We start from the raw sequence: 21,419 nt of genomic DNA, 5'->3' as shown, positions 1-21,419 counted from the left end.
GAAAAGCAAATCACATCCAATTTTTATTATTGCCTATGCATTAATTATCATCGTTACTAGTCTCATCGTATTTTTATTAGGCAAACAACACGAGAGACAAACGGCACTTGTAGACGATAAAAGTCAGTGGTAAAAAAAAAAAAAAAAAAAAAAAAAGTGTTTTGCGCGGCAGCCCGATAATCCGAAGATAATACTTGAATTAGCATCAAAGAGCCATCTTCTCTGGACGATTCGCGATCGTTCGTAACCGAACAAAGCCAGGACCGTTTCTTTTTATCAGAATCCTCTCGTTTGTTTCCGCGACGTATATTCCCGGCGTGGGCGCGGCTTATTTCCACCAGTGAAGGTGGCTCGAGTATTCCCGGCACATCGCGTAATGCCGTGGCATTACACTGCGGAGACGTCTGAGCTCGCTAACCGGTAAATATGAGTTTTCACTTGGCGCGACCGCGTCGTACTGCCACGGCTCCATTTTTGCCTCGTTAATTACGATTACGCGCCGGTCCCAAGGCGCGACATAACCCTCCCGCCGACAAGGCACGTCTAGAAATCCAGAAAACGGAGAATGCGAGAGAGGTTTCTCGCGGAAACTCATTTGGAGCCGGGGGAATCGTGCGGCTGTACGCAAATAAGTGACAGACTTGAGAACTAAAACCCAGAACTAAAATCAATACCCAGTAGGGGAAAGAAAAAAAAAAAACGTAATTAAATTGATTAAATTAAATTTTTGTGACAATGTTAATTCAATTATACGAGAACTGCGAGAATTAATTCTTTTTTTTTTTTTAAACATTGCTTTTGTGAAACTTGCATTAGAAGTTTTTATAAACATATGTCTAAAAGAAAGACTCCTGTTCGAGTAGTAATCCCTTTTGCAAGCGCGGAAACTTTAATAGAAAAGGTTAATATGCATCTCGTAAAAACAAGTCGTTTTCAGAGCATCACCTTTATCTTTCGAAAATTTTTGGTAGGACGCTCCGTTCGGATTAGCGAATATTGTCCTACGCCAAAAAGCGGAAGCCAAACTCGCAGAGGGAATTAAAAACCGAGACCTCGGACAACGTCACGCTCCACGTTTGTAATTAATTAATGCGAAAGGGGAGAGCGGACCTTATGCGATCTTGATGAGGCTTTGATACGTTGTGGGGCAAGTTGTAATGAGAAAAACGTGTCGGGTCGCATCTAACGGAAAATTACTCCGAGCTGTTGAATTAATTTCTCAAGAGGAAACTATGAATTCAATCTGATATCAATACGGATGGAATTTAAAAAATATTTCAAATTGGATTCGGGTATTTGTTTAAAAAATTCTATCCGAAGATTTTAATGACTGCATATCTTAACCTGTCCCTCGAAATAAGCTTTAAGAGCGGCGTGTAAGAACTTAATGTTCGCGTTGACATTTTTACTGGAAGTGTCTTGTGGCGTCGCGACTGAGCATATGTTCCTCCAGTAATCGCTAATTAAACAGGAGAATTTAGTACGTCGGCGTTGTTTTAAGGCACTCGGATCTTAAGCAGCTCGTGTACGAGTATGTTGCTCGGCGAGTGTGCACTTGAGAAATGTATTCGAGAGAATCTACGAGGTCGGTTCCGCGCTATGGGATAGGCTCGAGACTTCCCGTGGTTTGTCTTCGGTGCTTCGACCCGCGGAAGCTATATTTCCACGAGACTTCCGGGAAACAGCGAACCCACCGGCAATTAGTCAGGAAGTGCCCTACAAGCCGACTACTGCTCACAGAGTGAGAGCTTTCGTCGAATAGGACGCACTCGCGTACTTGGCCGTCCTCTGCGGAGGATTCGTTTGTGCTAAAGCAATTTTGAGCACGAATAAAATATTCATATGTGACCCATCAACGTACAGAGTGTCCCTAACCTGCGTCCTTTATTTTGCAAATTCTCTGATCGATTCTCTATCAAATTTTCGGCGAGAAAGACGTAAACTCTGAAACCGGTATCATTTGATTCGTTTCATCGAACTTAATTTAATCTCGGAATAGTCAATATCGTTTTCCATTGTAAACGAAATGTATAAAATTTACAACCCTCAGGGTTTATTATTTTAAATGCTGATATTGATAGATGTGTCCCAACAAAATGCGTATATTCCGTAACAATTCGAAGCTGGTAGTATATCTTATACAGCCCATATACAATTGGCTGAAGCGACAACTTTTTATGGTCAACATTCGTCAATATCTGTATGATACTTTTTTATCTTTATCCCGTTTTCCAATGCGAGGGTGTACAAGCCTCGCAAAACGCTTATGCAGAGCAAGCAGCTTTTTCAGGGTGGTCGAAAAATTATTCAAGCATACTTGATATATTTTTCGCGAATCTAGTCGACGTTCGCGGAATTACCGCTCCCTGTTAAATTGAAACTATTAATTATTGCTCGATTACCGACGTCGGTGTTAACCAATAACTTAGATAAGCCTCGAGCAGAAACTTTGCAAAACGGACGGCTATCTGTACGAGAACAAATCTTTGCGAGATCACGATCGACTGACGTCATAAATTATTTCTCGTTCTAATGTCCGGTCGGGAGTAATTATCGATCCACCTTAATGTATATCGTTGAACAGATCACACGCGATACCATGTACGTGGCATGTACAATAGTTACGATCAGCCGAACGGAATTAATCTCAAATAGATTTCATGAAGCGAAATATCCATTTCCCTCTGTTACAATTTCTAATGAAAATTTCTTCTAATTTTCGACTTTATATTTAAGAAAATCTTTATGTAACACGTCAAATTGGAATTATATTACAAGAGAATCTATTTGCGCCAGAGGAAGATTTTTAATAGACTATTGAATTTTTTTAATTTAACTTTTTTTTTTGTTCACATTGTTAACTTTACTTCGTATAAATCAGAAAGTATTACTATATTCGTATCGATATTTTTTTTTTTATTCCGGATCTACACATTTCAAATTAATTCAGAACTTCTAAAAGGAAACCTGAAACCTTTTATATATACATATATGTATTGAGGATAGTGACTTCTGCTTCTTTATTCTCGCGAACGTCGCAGAGTCGTAGTCCGCGGAATCGATCTGCTTCGAGAAAAGAAAAAGCAGAGCATGATGCAGCAAAGAGATGGGAAAAGTGAGGTGAAGCTACGGCCGAAGAAGGCGGAAGAAAAGAAACCGGGATATTACTTTTGCTCGTTATCGGTTAATTGGAATCACAAGATTCTCGATCGTTTCCGAGAGCATTCTCTCTCCGTTCTAGTCGAGTCCTTCTCTTCCCGTTCGCGGCCCATCGTCTCTTTGTATAAGTTCGCTTATCCCACGACTCGACTGGTTATAGTCCGTTGTGGTAGGACGCAATTACCGTCTCCCTAAAACGAACTCGACTCACGTGATTACTACCCCCTTGAAACTTATTCATGCGTTAGTGCGATAAATCCATATCTCGTTGGTTTGCTTCAAATTTCAAATGCCTAATAAAATATACTTTTCCGACACGCAAGTTTTTTTTTTTTTTTTTTTTTTTTTAATCTTTCCTTTCCTTTTATTTTATCTCTCGTTTCATTTACTCTTATTTTTCTTCACCTTCTAATTTTCGTTATAATTAAACGCATGGCAACACTTTATATTTTATTATACGTTACAATTGTACATAAAGATTCATAAATGGAATCTAATAAAAACCGCTATCGGTCTTTGTTATAAAAAAAAAAAAAAAAAAAAAGATCTTTATTAATGCAGTTTTGTTTCCTGCAAATTAATAAAAGATTCCTCTATGAATTTGGCTCAGCTGCGATATTCATGAATGTAAATGTTCTGCATGCATTTATAAAATAAAAATATCATTGCCTTTTGTGGCGGTACAAAGACCGATACGATTCTCGTTCAAAGAATACCTGCGACCACCGCGCGACGCTGGAGTCCAATTAGGAAGAAAAGTAAGCGAAACAGGTCGTTCAGGCGTTTATTAGATGCAAGAACACTCGACGCATTGTTGCGTCATCCGCCATTGTCGCGAACAATTATTACAGTTATATCATTACGTTATCATTTCTCAGCAAAGCCCGTTTTCCTTCGCGTCTCTCTTTTTAATCCAGTTCTCTTTAAATTCACAAAGGATTCTCAAATGCGTCGTTTAAAAGTGAAGAAAACAAATCTTTCAGGCGCCGTATTAAGAAACGATTTAAAACTTACTTGACGCGTCGCAAATTTTCGTGATATTTGCGTAATTCTACAGTTTAAAAAAGAAAATAAGAGGGGAGGGGAAGGGAAAAAAATTGTCCTTCGCCTGAGGGAAAAGGAAGAGGTGCCTTAAGCCGGGAGAACTTCGCTCCTCTTACATTATAATCGCGCCGCCAACGAGCACTCCACTCCCGTTAACTTTTTAACTAGTTGCAAATTAAAATTTAACTCTAGTGTATCCACTCTCGCCTCTTACTCACCGCCATTCGACAGTTTCTGGCATCATAACTCGGTAAAACACTTCTCGATTGTTCGAAGAGATCCCAGCACGCGAGAGATGAAAAACTTTTAAAACCTTCAAATTATTTTTTTTTTTTTCTTTCAATAATAATATCACGTATTTAAAGTTTCGCGTTCGATAAAAAAAGTAGGTATTGCTGGTATCGTTCTAATAATCGATTATTTTTTATCACATTAAGGTGTGTATACTTATAGAACGAACACCGAACGAGCACAGCGACCGCGAATATTGTGTTATTAGTATTATATTGGGATGTTATTTTTGTAGCGATGGATTTGTTTGCGAATGTTCGCGTTCGCTGTTCGTTTGGTATTGTTCTCTAAATGACATACACACCTTCAGGATCGCTATAGTTGCCTTAAATTATATATATTTATTTATTATACTTTTAAAGAACCACGATTTTGCATGCATCGAATATATTAATTAAATATTAATTAAATTATTAAGCTACTTTGCGTACTCGTTGCAATTTTAATTTCAAAGTTTTATAGAGGGTTTTCGACATTTAGTTTTAATTCGATACTCTATTAGTGATTTAGGAAAATTATTCGTCTCTCTGCGTTCTCCGTTTTGCCGGGGCTATGTAGAAATATACGTGGAAACACGACTACTCTACAGACATTGTGCAGATTTGCAAGCCTATTTAATTTACCAAATTCCGTGTATTAAAAAAAATATAAATGCTATTCTTTTATGTCGCGCATAAATATAAGAGTTTATGAAATTTCCACCGGCTGCAAAACGCATTGCTTCACGGGCAGTAAAAATGCCGGCAGGTCGAGATTACATTTTTTTTTTTTTTTTAGTTTCAAGAAGGTAGATGTATCCAGAGAGAAGACAGGCTTCCCCCTTGGGACAAAGATATTCTTATAATATGCCGCATTCCAAGGTCGTGGCTAATCCACCGAGAAAATTCGTCAGCCAAGACAAGATGATGGCTTAGAGGTTTCACGAATGTCCGGGGAGTTTTAAATTAAATGAGTTTCACCCGACAAAGTATCTTCGGAATTTTTATTCGTCGCAATCTGTACTATAAAAACCTAGCAGGATATATTACCTAGCGTTCCTTCAAAGACCTTTCTTCCTGCCAGTAGCAATACGTAGAATTATTCGCACAAACTATATATCTCTTCGCTAGTTCCTCATCGTTTTATTATTTTTTTTTTTATCCGCGTAATAATAACGTAAATGTAAAATACATTCTTTTTCTCTCTTTCTCTTTTCTTCTCCGAGAAAAGAATTTGCCTATTGCAAGTTCTTTCTGAAAGCTAAAATAGATCGTTTCGTTTTTAAATTACGCAAAAACTGTATAATGAAATTTCGCAACAACTTTGCACATCTACGATTGTAATTGCTCGATTCTCACGACGATTTTCCCCTAAAGTTCCGTCGTCGCGGAATGTGCGCGAGTTCACGAAGAAAAATGGTAACCGCGCGAATTCTCCTTTTCTTTCTTTTTTTTTTTTTTTTTTTTATTTCTTCGCTACTGAGGCTTTGCGGTAACAGAAATATACATAAACTGCGCGAGATACATTATGATAAATAATGCATAAATATACATAAGTATCAGAAGCGGCAGAAAAGTTCGAAACCTTTACAAGAAATCTTATAAAGACTTTTACGAGAAAAGTTCCGTTGCGTTCTCGGCGATATTGGAAGATAGACGCTCGCGCGGCAACGCTAGGAACGCGCACATTCGCAGGAAATACGCTAAACACACGCGTAGCCACCACCGACGTACAATGCGTAAAAAGAAAGGATTCGTCGCGTGTGATCAATGCGGAGGCGCATTTACATCACAATATAAAATCGACGCGCGTAGCTTAATTTCGCGCAGTCGGAGAGGTCCGTCGATACTCTTCATAATTCGACTGAATTATTCATCGGCTGCTTTAATCTGTGTCCCGGATTTTAATAATGAACGTGGCAGTTGTACAGCGCTTGCGATATTCCCAACACATTAATGAAGCGTAGATTATATTTGACAAATGAGGCAAGCGTCACTTATCTCGACATAACGTATGAATCGAGGATCGTGTGAGATATCATTTTTACTTGTAGATGAAACGTTGATCTATTTTGTAAATAACCCATTAAAATAAAATAAAATAAAATAACTACTCTAGAAATCTTTTTTTTTTTTTTTTTTTTCTATTTAAGTTCCGTTCTGTAGTACGTATTTAAAATTTACGCTGTGCTTGCGCGCATAAATTTCGACCACCCTTAACTTCGCGAGATAAAGCTGCACTTAGAAGGGGCGGAGAGAACCACGCGCGGCGATATTCGCATAACAATGCACATATTTTCCTGTATTTTTCTGGTCCTCGATGAGGTCGCGCCGTGATGCAAAGACACTAACGAAGCGGCGTCCAAACTGAATCGTAATTTTATTCGCAATTCCGCGGCCGGCGCGTCAAGAGACTCGTAACAAGTGCAAGCGGCGCGCGGGACATTCGCGAGTTTTGAAAAAGAAAGAAGGGAATAAAAAAAGAAAATTATTTTACGCCGCGATGGTACTCCATAGGACGAGTCGACAGCGGCGGACGGTGCAGCGCTGATGCACGCGCGTAAGAGCGCGGGAACGAGCAGGACGGATTTTGCGAGTGCAGGCACGGAAGTCGAGGGAAGAGCGGGAGTGCGAGAGTGCATGGCAAAGTATAACGGCTGAACGCAGCCACGGTCCGGGCGTGGGATGAACAAATTGCACGTTCCCAGTCTCGTTAAAACAATGTCGCCGTGTAAAAGGCGCGGGGGTAAGGGCGGGGGGCGGGGGGCGGCACGACGGAAGGTGGAAAACGACACGACGGGTATATACGGAGTACAGATGCGAAGAGGGTGGAGACTGAGGGGCGAGTAGAGCGGGTGACTGCTGCAGCTTCCATCGAAGCAGTATTCAAGTGGAAAGAGCTCTTCGCTCGTTAGCATTTAATTGAGAACCTACTCGCGGGGGTTGGAGGCGGGAGAATACCTTGCCTTCCCCTACAGATCTCCTATCGTAACGATCGGTCGGCGGGGCTCGTTTAAATATTTTAATAATCTCTTGTATCGCGAATGGCGATTCGAATATTTAGCGGTGGCGCGATACCCCAGGGCGGCCGAACACTCCCTTTGTTGCCGGCGCTCGAAATATGTATGAAACGCCGGGTCGCGAAATCGTCGAAGCCGATTAAAATCGGACAGTCGCGGCGAGGGTGTTTGAGAGAGAGAGAGAGAGAGAGAGAGAGAGAGAGAGAGAGAGAGAGAGAGAGAGGAGTCCTTTTCGCGGCAACAAAGAACTTAGCGGAATAATTAAGTTGGTATTAATTAATTGAGGTTCGCGCGCGCGGCTAGATTACAAGCCGCACCGAGAGAGCGTAAAAGCGCCCTTATACATGCGCGATATTTCAAAATTCATATTTTAAGAAGCTCCAAGAGAAACAAGGAAATTACACGGCGAAAGAAACGTTCTGGAATATTGTTCTCTAACATCTTTCATTTAACTGACATGCCGCGATCTTACGGAGCCGCTCCCTTAAAATACCTTCTTCCTTTATGAAACGTTCCATCCGCGAAAAGTGAAATAAAAAGCTACCACTTTTTGTTAAATATTCCTCTTTAAATATTCATATTAAGTACGAGTAATGAGATGAACGTTAACGTTGTTTATCGCGGCGCTTTTGCAACCAGAAAATTTACGAAGGAGATTGCGTCGTGTTAATTAAAAGAGAAGGCAAACGCGATGTTAAAAGAATTGTGTCAGATTAAAAACCATGTATTTATAGACTAGGACGAACCCGGACCAACGCTCTCTTTTTACGCGGTGGATATTATTTGTCACAAATTTATCGATTACACTTACTAAAATTACCGCGTGTTAACAATGGCTCACACGACGGTACATTTTTCAGAATATATGTATATTGGAGCACTGACTCGTAACGACCGGCGCCATTATTTACTTCGTACATGTCACTCCAAGCTTGACGGATAAGACGAGAGCAAAAGAAAAATAAGATTTTGCCCGATTAGTCGCGTCGTTGACTCAATTGACTTCCCATAATACCGCGAAGTAGGCCGTTGTAACGAGCGACTTACATTGACCTGCATCGGCCTTCGAATTTTCCACGCTGCCGGAAAATGATTTTACCAAAGCGCTTTAAAGTCCGAAATTTTTTTTTCGCTAGGAGTTAAACCGGATTATTTTTATTCCGTCCACATATCGCCGTTTGTAATTAGAACTTTTTTTTTTTTAATCACGTAATAAAGTTCTTTAATTAATGTTAATTCAATTTTGCAGTTAAATATTTAATATCGCGATATCCTTTGAATTAAAATCTCGCTGAGTAAAGCGGAGTCTAAAAACGATAATAATGCGCAATGAAACAAAAAATAACAATAATAATCGTTTTAATTTTTATCATTCTAAAGGATTACATTCCTTTTGCTAACTGCTTTTACGCCCACTTTTTCTTGATTATAAATTATATTAATAATTTCGCCGTTAAAAAATGATGATTGAAACTCGTAAAATATTACGTCGAAATGCCGATAATACTGCGCTCGTAAAACAATATTTAAACGAAAGATTGCTAATGAAAAAAAATATTATTTGATATCCAAATGTGAAGTTTTATTTTTCTATAAATGTGTCACAAGAACGGCACAAATTTAATAACCCGTTTATAAAAGCTTTTAATGAAAATACTAGTTTCATAAAAAAAAAAAAAAAAAATTGTAGCAATACGCATGTAATGCGTTTCGCAATTTACTTGCTTACGCAAATTAAAACGGTTTTACTAAATAGGCTAATGCTGTAATTTTATGCAATTAAACTCGGAGAATCTAAATTGTGTTTAAAAGTATCGCGATTCAGAGACGGATAAAATTATCCCCATAATTCACTGATCTTTATGCTTTTCTCTCTGCCGGCAAACTTCCCATCTTCCCATTCAATAGAAATATTCCAATAATCCATGTCTCCGAGCTGTACGAGGAAAGTCCGTTGCATTTCCTGTTACTTCGCGAGTAAATAACATCAGTTATTAAACGGATATTTACATACGGTCACGAAGAGAGGTGAACTCCTCAAACGATCCCAAGAGTATCCCATAAAAATGTCCTTACGTGATACCGCCGTCGGAAATATACCCTTTGACCTTTGATGGGGCAACCCGACCTGCGGGCAACGTTAGCCAGACGACTTTGTAACCTTGTCTCTATCTTTCTCTCTCTCTCCTCTCTCTTCCTTTTTGTTGAACTATCTCTCCTCCTCTCTAAAGCCCTTTACACCTTGCACTCTCTAGTAGTTGAACCAGGTATCTAGGTTCATTAGCGCGTCCAGTGTACAAAGTTTCTCTATGGCTTTAGAGCTGCGAAAATTGATCGAGGGTCCGTAACTCACAGCTGATTAGCTCATCTTCGGGAATACGTGGGCTCGATGGCCGGCAAATATCGCGCGACGTTACCTAGTCCTCCTTTTGCTTACGGATTTCATTCGCGGCGCGGCACGCTTGCCGACCTGTGTATATATACACACGTTAGGTGGGCCGGGAAATGCACACCGGTGCCTCGCCGTATTTGCTGTTTGCAGCTACCCAAACCGTCTGTGTTTTCCCTACCTCTCGTTCGCCGTGCGCCCTCGATCTTGCTACCCGCCGGCACCCTTCCCACGACCCGGAGAGCCCTGTTATCGTCACGCGTTACCTCGTACGCAGCGAACACCGGAGATTGGTGAACTGAAGCGAGAGACAATTCGCCGAGAGGGATTTTATTATTTTGTGGACCGAAAACCCCGAGGAGCACGGCCGGGAAAATACGCAAGTAGTACGAGCGCTGCTAAAACAGGCGGCGGCGATAGCATCTCGAGCACGGCGGCGAGAGACGTCGCGCGCCGCGATAGCAAAATTGTGAGATAACTACCACCCGCCAAGTTTTCAATCGGGCGTCGTGCCAAATATAATAAGGGCCGCGAGATTGAATCTGATTAAATATCCATGGACTGCGTGCGTAACCGCGCGTCTTGGAAAATTTTTCTTACGGGGAAACTCGAGATACGCAGATATTTTAAGGAAAATGAATCGAAGATCCTTCAGACGCGATTGAAATTAAAATTACGATCTCCGGGAAATAAACCCTCTGCATGGCGCATTCAATGCATTCGTTCTTCGAGTAACGCTTTCCGTTAATCTCCCTAGTGCGACGTCGTACAATGTAGGAAGTCGGTTCGCCAGGAAAGTCGTTGATGCCGGAACGTTTTTCTCGACGGCCGTATCGGGGCTACGAGCAAATTCAACGGTGGATAATATATCTTTGCAACGATCGTTGTGTTACGTATCGTCCTTGTGTAACATCGATCCGCCACACTTAACGTCCCCGAACGCGTAAAACGCAGTGCTCGAAAATTCGATTCCCCGCGATACAAACCTCCCGGAAACGCAACTCTTCGTTCAACACGAACAGATAAACCATTCGGCGCCGGCTAGCATAACAGTGTCTTTTTCGACAGATATATACGTATACATTTTACATACCCATATAATATTGTATACATACGTATGTATATGCACATGTATATATACACATATATATATGTATATATCTATATATATATATATATATTGCATATACATCGATAGCTTTAACAAATCCGACACGAGAATCGCCTCTAGGGACGGAACTAAATCATTCGCAAACAGCTTCGTAACAATAGGTTTTTTAACACGCGCGAGTATCCCTGTGAGAGAACAAATGGAGCCACATGATATCGAAAAATAATGAAATATTATATACGTATATACATAATAAATTTGGTTAAATATGTCCAACTATCACGAACTTCATAAAATACTTCGCGTATTACTCCCGCATCTAATATATATTCGGAGATTCCGTTGTTCCAGCAACAGACCAATCTTAAACGCTATTTCAAATCAGAGATAGGAGATCCATGCTCCAGGGATCATGCCATGAAAGGTACAAGACACTTCGATCCTTTTTTTTTTTTTTTTTTTTTTTTTACCTCTTTTCTTTTCTTTTTCTTTTTCGATCGCGCGATCAGAAAACCGTGTGAATCCCTCCTTCCGTCGACGACGACGTTTCTCGGAGCGTTCGCGCGGTGGCGGATAGCCGGCTACACGGTTTCACCATTATCGGGTGTTTACGAGGATGACGACGAGGGGTGTAGCGCGAGGCACACACGAGGACGACGGGGGTCGCATCGCCGCCGGTCGAGATCGCATCGGTCGCTCCGCATAATAACTAGCTACCCCGCATTTACATTTTAATACGACCGCTCTGCATAGCGGATAAAAGGTATATACCTATCGCGGATGAAATCACCCACTGTTATCCCTACGTCGTCATCGACGACATCGTCGTACATAGATAGGCGTACCAACACGCGCTCCGATTCGACTTTCGTCGAAACAATTCAGCCGCGATATATCATTCTACCTGGACTACATTTAGAAATACCGCTTTACCTCGTCGGATCTTTCACGAATAAAATATGTACAATCAAAAACTCCCGCTATATCAGCACGTCACATATTTCATTGAGAGCTAAATAACTCCCTGCCGATATTCGTAATTATTATATAAATGTATTTAAGTATATCCGCGCCAAGTAAAAATCTTGTTTTACGGATTTAATTCTGTTCATTAATTGATTTTGAGATTCCTGCGTGCCGATCTTTAAAAATAAATAACGTAAATGTGAAAAAATGAAAAAAAAAAAAAAAAAAAAAAATAAGTTTCGTCGCTATTAACCAAGTGCCATTTTTGTCGCGTTAAAATGCATGTATCAACTTTTAAACGAAGTTACAGTTCTTAATTCGCAAATCTATCGAATGTATTACATCTGGCGCGGCGGCCCTCCAGTTTTTTATAGATAGATATATTTTTTTTTCGTTAACGGGAATTTAATATCGGAATCGTAACATCCGAGCCGATATCGGAAATTTTGACCGCGCGGAAATGGATGGAAAATGGATAATATTAACAGCATCGCGCGCTCGCGGAACGAGCGTTCGAAATCCGAATGATTTCAAATGAAACGGCGACGATCACTTAGTTACGAGTATGCACATTTTATTTCGAAAGGTATATAAATTTTTTATACTTTCCGAGTCGCTTTCGACATAATTTGTTATTTGAAATAGGCTCGGGCCGAGACACGCTCAGTCGTTAATGACGATTCGAGACATCGGAGGGAAAGTTTCGGAACGATACCGTATGTGCTGTAGCACAGACTCGGGAAACCGGCTAGATATCCATTAAGATAGTGCCGGGCCATCTTTAACGGCGAATCAGAATGTCGACAACAACGGTTGGCAGGGGTTGGTGTCGAGGGAATGACGAAGCAAGAAACACGGCCGTCGTTTCGCGTGGTTTACGAGTTTCTCTCTAGAGTGTCCCAAACCCGATTTTGCGAGTGGATAGGCTGTGAAAAACGGATCCAGAATACAGATGCGGAGTTTTTTTTTTTGTTTTTACTCTGATATCGTCTGAAAAGACGACGCTTATTTAATTCACATGAAGAAAAAGTAAAATTGCTACGCTCTAAATATTAAATGGCTTATCTTTGTCGTTGATTAATGTCCAATTTTACCCAAAACTGCATTCATTACAATTTAATATTTCGTTATTTGATTTTTTTTTTAATTGTAAATTTATATGTAAATATAATATAATATTTCAACGGCTGCTTTATTTAAAAAAATACATTTCACAGGTTATTCAGTCGCAAGAGCAATTGACGAACGAATGACGTTAATTGACAGTGAATTTATTATATGACGAAAAAGTGTGACGATGAAGCCGGACTAACAGAAATCATAATTCCAAATGCACTCAACTTTTTTATGCCTCGATTAGCTTCACTCCTAATTAAGTATAATTCGATTTTTTTAACCCAATTTTATCGATTCAAAATCAATTGAATACTAATCAATTTCTCCTTTCTAATACTATATATGCTTCTGTTCAATTTGTACTTTTAAGTCTCGGAAATTTGTCAATTTATATGTCTCGCCCCCATTTACATCTCGAAGCAAAACAGTATTCGCCTCCTCGGCAAGTCTATAACTAGACGTGGCTCGTGTCGAGCAATGAATATCGGGATACGGAAATGGCAAGAGCCCCGTGAATGCGTCGTCGTCGTGTTCGCACATATATAACGGTGATTTATTAGACGGGGAATTCCAATTCGCGGCCCGCCTCGGCCGGGCGTCGCCTCGCCATCGAAACCCGTAAACATCTTCGATCCGCTCCTTTAATAGTTTCAGTTTAATCTCGCCGTGGGAACTTTATGAATTTCCGCTCATTTACCACCGCGATTTTTCTGGAGCCTCGACGCGATCGCGCGTACGAATTGCGAGAACGCCGGCATAAAAGCGCGCATTCGAGCGCATACGAACGCTTCCACCGCGAACTGAAACGAGTGCATTTAAAGGAGGCAAAGGTAATTTCTTCGAGTATTTTTAAGAGCTCTCGAGTTAAATCAAACGTCGAAGATCACTTGAAAATTTCATGAAAAGCCTAAAACCGTTTCTTTTATGACGTCTGATATTTTTTAATTTCCTGCATAGTTTGATATGATGTTACAATTAAGTGTACGTACAGAGCTCACTTCTTATTTCGCTTTTTGTATTAACTAGAAGAAACGCTACGCGCGCGCTATTTTTTAACAAACCCCAAATTACATACTGCGTAAAAAAAGTCATGCAACTCACCAATCTGCATGAGCATCAGCGGAGTTGAAGAATTCAGGCGTTGGCTGTAACATAAAATAAAATATATTATTGTAGACGTGTAAAATGGTTCATAAAATTAATTAAAAAAAAAAGGTAAAAGTTTTTTCTTAATATTTTATTTTAAAAAATGTATATTCACCTAAGAGTTGCTCCGCCGATGCAGGATGCCCGTCCCGGGCCTGCTCCTCCACTCAGATGGGACGTGACGAGCCATCCTTCCGCGCACAAGTAACTCGCGAACGCGTCCGGGTGAAGTTAAAATCCCGAAAATTACTTTACAAATTTTTCGACACTCCCGGATTTAAAAAAATCGTAAAAAAACGCCCGGTAACTATCGGCAGCCCCGAACGACCGACGAACCGGCTGCAGTTCGTATAATTTCGAATCGGCGAGCGGCACTGAGCGATGCGACGCAGCGGAGTTTCTCTTGACCTGAAACAAAAAAATAAAACAATTATTTAGTAGATATAAAATTTAATTAAATGAAAAAATTAAAAAACGTTATTAAAAATTCAAAGAAAAAATTGATATATACCCATGGGTTGCTCCGCCGGGGCAGGATACCCTTCCTGGGCCTCCTCCTCCTCTCAGGATGTCCGCGGGATGTCGGGTTGGTCCTCCTCGAATGGTTGAATATTATCTGAAACAGAAAGATTCAAGTTAATATGCTGTTCTATTCAATGTATTACTCAGCGCGTGTTGTTTTTATCTTACCGCACGCTTATTTTGGTGTGGGTGACCGGACGCAAATTCCAGCGCTAGCACAGCTAGCGGCGCACCGTCCTTCCTCCTCCCGCTCCCCGCGCTCCCCGGGCCTACTGACGTTGACTCCCGAACCTACGCAATACGAGAGCCGGCTGACTGCAGCTCTCCCGTCCTCTCCCTGCTCCCTGCGCTCCCCGTGCCTACCGACGTTGACTCCCGAACGTACGCAATACGAGAGCCGGCTGACCGCCGCTCTCCCGTCTCCTTTCCTCGTGCGACAGAGAAGACGCGCGAGACGCGGCTCTCACACTCTGACGATGGCGGTCAGTCTAACTCGCTGAAGAAGATCGCGAGTAACGCGGGTTGATACTGCCATACGCACAGCACAATTTAGGTCGGACGCTCCGCGCGCGCTGCGTCCGCCGTGAACCATGTCCTTCCGGAGCACTTTTTCGAGGCACAAAATAAAGTCCGGAACAATGAGCGGAATAACTCAGGAGCACAGAATACGAATGTTCGTTCCCGAGTCGACGACGTCGACACTTGTTCGTACCCGAGACTGTCCTCACTGCGGTCGAAAATACGCGTTAATTGCGGAGCGATTAGCAATACGTGCTCGCGCCCGAAGCTCCGCAATAACTCTGACGATGGCGGGTACCGTAACTCGCTGAAGGAGATCGCGAGTGACGCGGGTTGGCACTGCCGAACGCACAGCACAATTCAGATCGGACGCTCCGCGCGCGCTGCGTCCGCCGTGTTCTTGTCCTTTCGGAGCACACCGGGTTATCAAGCATGCTCTCCTCACACAGAGAATGCAGAGGAGACGATAGGTCTCGTACCGAGCGGTTTTAGTTGCACGCAATACGTAAATGAGTATCACTTCCGGTACGGAGACATGTGCTCGTTGCGCAGTGTGTATTACGTGTGGGCTCGCGCGACCGCTGGAGAAGGACAGAGCGAGAGTGGGAGTAGTGGGGGAACATACCTAGCGCGCGGCACGTAGGCTCGCTCTCGCTCTCACCCTGTCCCCCGCCTCACCCCACCTCCCCCCGCGCCTATCTATTCGTTATTCTCGTTTGATTTAATTGTAATATTTAATTAGTATGTCCAGACAAAGACAATCTCGAAAATCGCGAAGACCGTCCTTTGCCTGGACATATTAATTAATTTATAAAATTAAATCAAACCTCAAAATAGACAGCCGACGTTGACTCTCGCTTGGCGTGAAGCAAGCCAAGCGAGAGTGAACTATCAGCGTCGGTTTTAAGCGGCGACAATTAAAAAGCTAATTTATACGTCACCCATCAATTTTTTAAGATAGGAGAATTAATAACATAATAAATGTTAAAAAAAAAAAAAAAAGAAAGAAAAAGAACGTTCACGTAAAAAAGAAGTCTGTTCAATATCCGTCAAAAGAATTTGCTGTCAATAGAGAAAAGATGCGGACAGCTCGTACATAGAATAAGGAAATAGATCACGTTATTTAATCTGAATGTCAGGAAAAGCGAATGCGGTAGATATCGACAGGGAATCAATTCTGTATGTACAATTCAATCAGGACCAATCGTTTCCGGCCTGCGGTATTATAGGCAAGAGATTGTCGGACCCATTTTTCCTCCTCTGACGTTTCACCTAACTCGAAAAGGTATGATTGCTTCGTTATCTCCGCGTATGAATCGCGACTGTTCCCGTTTCGTGCTGATCTTAATTTCATTTACGGTGAAACGCCCGAAACGCGAAGTTGCGCCTCGCCGCGCAGCGGAAATAAATTGGCGCTGTGCAATTACATTATATCCACTAATTTGTTTTGGTCTTTTGCTATGTGACAGAAGACTGGCACTCTCGGCTCGGCGCTGGAAAATACGTAATACGCCGAATCGAGGAAGAAAGGCGGAAGCGAAGCAACAGCCATTTTCATTACCAGCTTCCTGCGCTTGTTAACATTTTACGAGCAGCCGGGCTCTAAATGTTTAAGCACGCTCATCGAAATGCTCGAGTGTTTTGCCGGAGGGGCGTCTAATAATAAAGTGACACGTTTGAAAAACTTGAAAGCTCTCGCACACTTTTCTATTTCGCAGTGGTTTTCGGAATATAAATCGCTCAAGTCTTTTCGCTAGCTCGTTAAATAATTGTACTAAATAAAATGAGAGAAAGAGAGAGAGAGAGAGATTAACAATTTAGTTCGCACGTAGCGTTCTCCAAGTTCGTTAGATGGCAATATAGCAAACGACAGGCGCAAGTGGAAAAGCGGCGAATTGCAGCAGACGCGTTCGACGCCGTGCGTGGCTGCCGGGTGAAAATATTGGCTCGCCGGTAGTGAGTTATACGACGGTAAGGTATTATTCCGCGGTAAGGTATGGCGCAACGGTGAAATCTGGTCCCGTTATCTATGCGCCATATCCGTGAATTTCCACCGTGAAAATAACAGTCCGAAGAAATAACGTATTCGCGGGGCCGAGAGACGGCTACGCCGCGCGGTGGTTTTCCGTCGTTTCGATACTCCCCGCGCTTTCGTTGAGCGAAGACGAAGGGATGCGACGCAAACAGCGAGAAACACGGCGACGAAAAAGAAACACGGAGACTCATACATATGCAAGAAGCCCCGGGATTTAAAATGCAGCCTGAAAACCGCGACTACGTTCGAGCGGCGGAAAACGAATAATTATTATAATCATATCGAGCACGTTCGATTTTCCAACTGTTCAGAAGCTGACATCAACATCTATACAAGTCGTGTAACGTTGCCGATATTTTCGAAAAAAGAAAAAAAAAAAAAAAGTTAAACGCGTTACGTATTAATTTATTGAACAATAAACAGGAAAACAGTTATAATCGCGTTAATATACATTATTAAAAGTAAAAAAGTTTTCAAAAAGTTAGAATAAAATATTGATTTTAAAAACGAACGGCACAAGCACCAAGTGCAAGCTGGTGAAATAACAAGTTACTGAATTTAACATGAAAGGTTGTTTTATATCGACATATTTAACGTCGATTCCACTCGGAAGATTATATCGCATGAAAAATAGGCCGGGCGCAGATAAGGGTAACGGAAATGTACGAGGAAAGGTGGATAGGGCCGAGGGAATAGACGCCATACGCAAGGATACATGCCCGACTATTAATTCCCGCAAATTATAAATAATGTCCGGCATCGCTGCCACAAATCAACGTTTGCGGTAATACCATCGGGGTTTCGACTCGTTGGAGGATTAAGCGCTCCACCAAGAGACGCCGACTTGCTGCCGGAGAAAAGACGATAAAGACCCGCCGGGGGCGAGGGCGGAAAAGGACTGCGCGATCGAAAACCGAAGTCCACGGGGGGTGGATCTGTGCATTAAGCTCCATTGAAAGAAAGGTAATGTTTCGTGGGAACGTTTCATCGTACCGATGCAGACCGTGCGCAGGCGATACCGATATCGCCTCACTAACCGCTCTCGCCGTAACGGTACACGGCTGCAGCGGCAAAAAATATTTATTTCCGATAAAGTTCCAGCCATTAGACGGCACCCGAGAACGTCGTGGTCGCACGCGTTTCGAAAGGTCCCTCCGCCGATCGTAATTTCGTTCGCAAGATCGAATTTTACGGTCTCGCGATCGAGTAATAATAACCCGCTGCGATAGTACACGGCGTACACTAACCTTTGAAATATTTTTCCAGTCATAATCACGCGCCATTACTTTACGATATGGTGGTATCGATTTTAGATACTTTAAAAAGACAATATCTATAAGTGAGAGGCAGAAACGTCTTTGGCTCGCAGTTAAAACTAATTAAACATGTATAATTATTTATCAGATCCCTACGAAATATAGGCGGCTTCGCGTAAAAAGTTTGTGAATAAGATTAAATACATGATTTGTTAAAACTGATGCAATTTCCAAGTCCGTTTCTTTAAAGAAAGAAATGCGATGATATCTCATGAAACAAATAATTCCTGCAAATTCCATTTAAACGTCGAAGACGTCGAATTGAATTACCACATACTTGTATGACAAATTTCTTCTAAATACGTACGAGAATAGATGAGGCGATAAAATTGGTAGCTGCTCGAAGAAAATTAGAGATCGGGATCGGGAGGGTTTTTCAGAATAGGGCTCGATAGATAGGTCGTCTGGGAGGTAACATGAGTGATTTCTGCAATTACGACCTTCGTGGGGTCTTCCGAAAGTACCAGTAAGTCCGAAGGACTCGGCCTCGAGCGCGGGGAGAAAATAGGACGAAGTCGGGATGCTGGAGCGATGCCGCAACTCGATAACGTACGTCTCTACGCCGTGGGTCTTGTCTCGTTGTCTTCTCGGGGTCGAGACGCCGTCGTCGCTCCACGCTAAGAGCAACCGCGGTACGAGAGATAGACCGTCAAACAGATTGAAATCAAAAGAGAGAGAGGAAGAGATAAAAAGAGAGAGAGAGAGAGAGAGAGAGAGAGAGAGAGAGAGAGAGCATAGAGAGCAGAGAGAGCGGAAGAAGAAAGGACGAACCGCTATTTTCTCCCGCAGAGTCCGCGCAGAGCACCGCAGCCAAATCTGAAATGAAAATCTGCGGCGGACCCGCGGGATAATTCGGCACAACGAAGGGCGCAAGGAGCGGAGGGAACGGAAACGCCGACAAGCTGATTAAAAAGTCGCCCCGCGAGCCCGAGGTATGAATATAATCTCCGACAAATATTTAAGTTGCTCGCGCTGCGCTGCGGAGGTCCCCGGTTGTTGACTGCGCGCGATAACAAAGTGACCCTACCCGAAGCGTAGCTATCTCCCCGGAAATAATGCCACTTCGCGAATTAACCCGTTCAAAAGCGCCGACTCGCGCTTTCCCGTGATTATCTTCCGCGGTACGTTCCGATTGAATCAAAGAGCGCGGGGATTCCCTTTCGCGACCGCAAGAGCAAAATTCGCGTAGAAAACCGAGTCCGAAATTTCGAAGCCGGTTCGGACATACATTTGGACGCGATACCGCGATTCTATTCCGAAAATCAAATATTCGAACACTTCGATGTGGAAGTGTAATTATTCAAAACATCTGTATTACGCGATTATCGGATTATTTACAATCCAATATTGAGATAACGAGATTGCAATATAGACGCAATGATCCGACGAACGTTTCTCGCGTCGCGGAAATAACGTGAAAAATTCACTTTATTTCATCCGATAAAGTGGGACTTGAATTTCAATGTACACATAAATCTTTTTACGTATTTATAATTTTATAAATAGTTGCGCACATAAACGTAGATTTTGCGGCGATTGGGGCTGGAAATTCGAAACGCGTTTAATTGCGGATATATACGAAGCCTCGGACTCATATCGATATTTATTGCTTCGGTTTTTTTATTTTTTTTTTTTTTTTTTTTTTTGCCGTAACAACAAAAGATCGTGTATCACCTTTCGCGGTTGAGGCCGAAAAATATTTTTGCCGTTATCAGATGAAACCCGAGCGACGAAAAAATACGAGAGAAAGGAGGGCTTTAGCCGCCGCGCGAATCTGTCGAGTAAGCGCTTTTCTCTCGGCGCGCCGCCGAACCGGAGAGCCGCGGCGGAATTCTCGGTTATGTAGAAACATTTTATATAATCCCGTGCTACATCGGTGAGGAGAATCTCTAAAAATACCGCCGTGTTCCCTAAGACTTGTATTCCTGTTTCGGTCGATCGGAAACGTCAGCGTGATTTTCGTCCGTCTCCGTCTTTTTGTCACTCGGTGGCTTAAAAAATAGAATCGTTCTTCAAATACATGATTTTTACCGTGTATAATACAGCAAAAATATCTGATACGAACGTGAACTGCAGGATTGTAAAATATCACGTCGAACGCTTATTTCTCGATATTTATCATGTATCGCGCTACGTATTACGTATATTTTTTTATCGTTTAATGTATTCAGATTCGTATAAAAAAAAAAATTTTTTTTTAATATAACATTTACATAAAATTGTTACTATAATATAACATTTAAATTATACTTCTTTTAATATACTAATTATTTAGAAGACATAAATTAATTTTTTTTTTTTTTTGTAAAACATATTTAATTGTATCACATAAATATCAATCTAAATTACCGCGTACTTGAAAAATTCAAACTAAACTCAATTTTTAACAGAAGATGCATGTGTGACTCGTGTAAACTACAAGTTTAATTTCCATCAATCTACGAATACGGTGGCTCTTTGACTCCTAGATGTGCAATAGCTCAAGGGATGTACATTATTTAATTATTTGCAGCATTCCGCCGCATCAATTAATGAAGCTTAGGGTTTCACTTGCCAAAAGCGCTCTGCGATCCGTCTTAACAGTTCGCGATTTCCTAATTGAGACTTACAAAGGATGCTGTACATCACAAACAACTCGAATTGCTGAGCTATCGAGCTGCGGCATCTCAAATGCAAATCGAAATCGAACGGCCGGAAAAGAGAATAAATAAACAGCCACGCTAGCACTGTTAAATCGTTAGGATTGTTCTTTCCATAAAATGTTGAAAAGGAGTTCGCCGCGAGAATATCTCCGCGAGAGTATCGCG

Source organism: Cardiocondyla obscurior, linkage group LG05 (genome assembly GCF_019399895.1).
Source record: "Cardiocondyla obscurior isolate alpha-2009 linkage group LG05, Cobs3.1, whole genome shotgun sequence".
NCBI lineage: Eukaryota > Metazoa > Arthropoda > Insecta > Hymenoptera > Formicidae > Cardiocondyla > Cardiocondyla obscurior.
Note: the sequence above shows the minus strand (reverse complement) of the source record.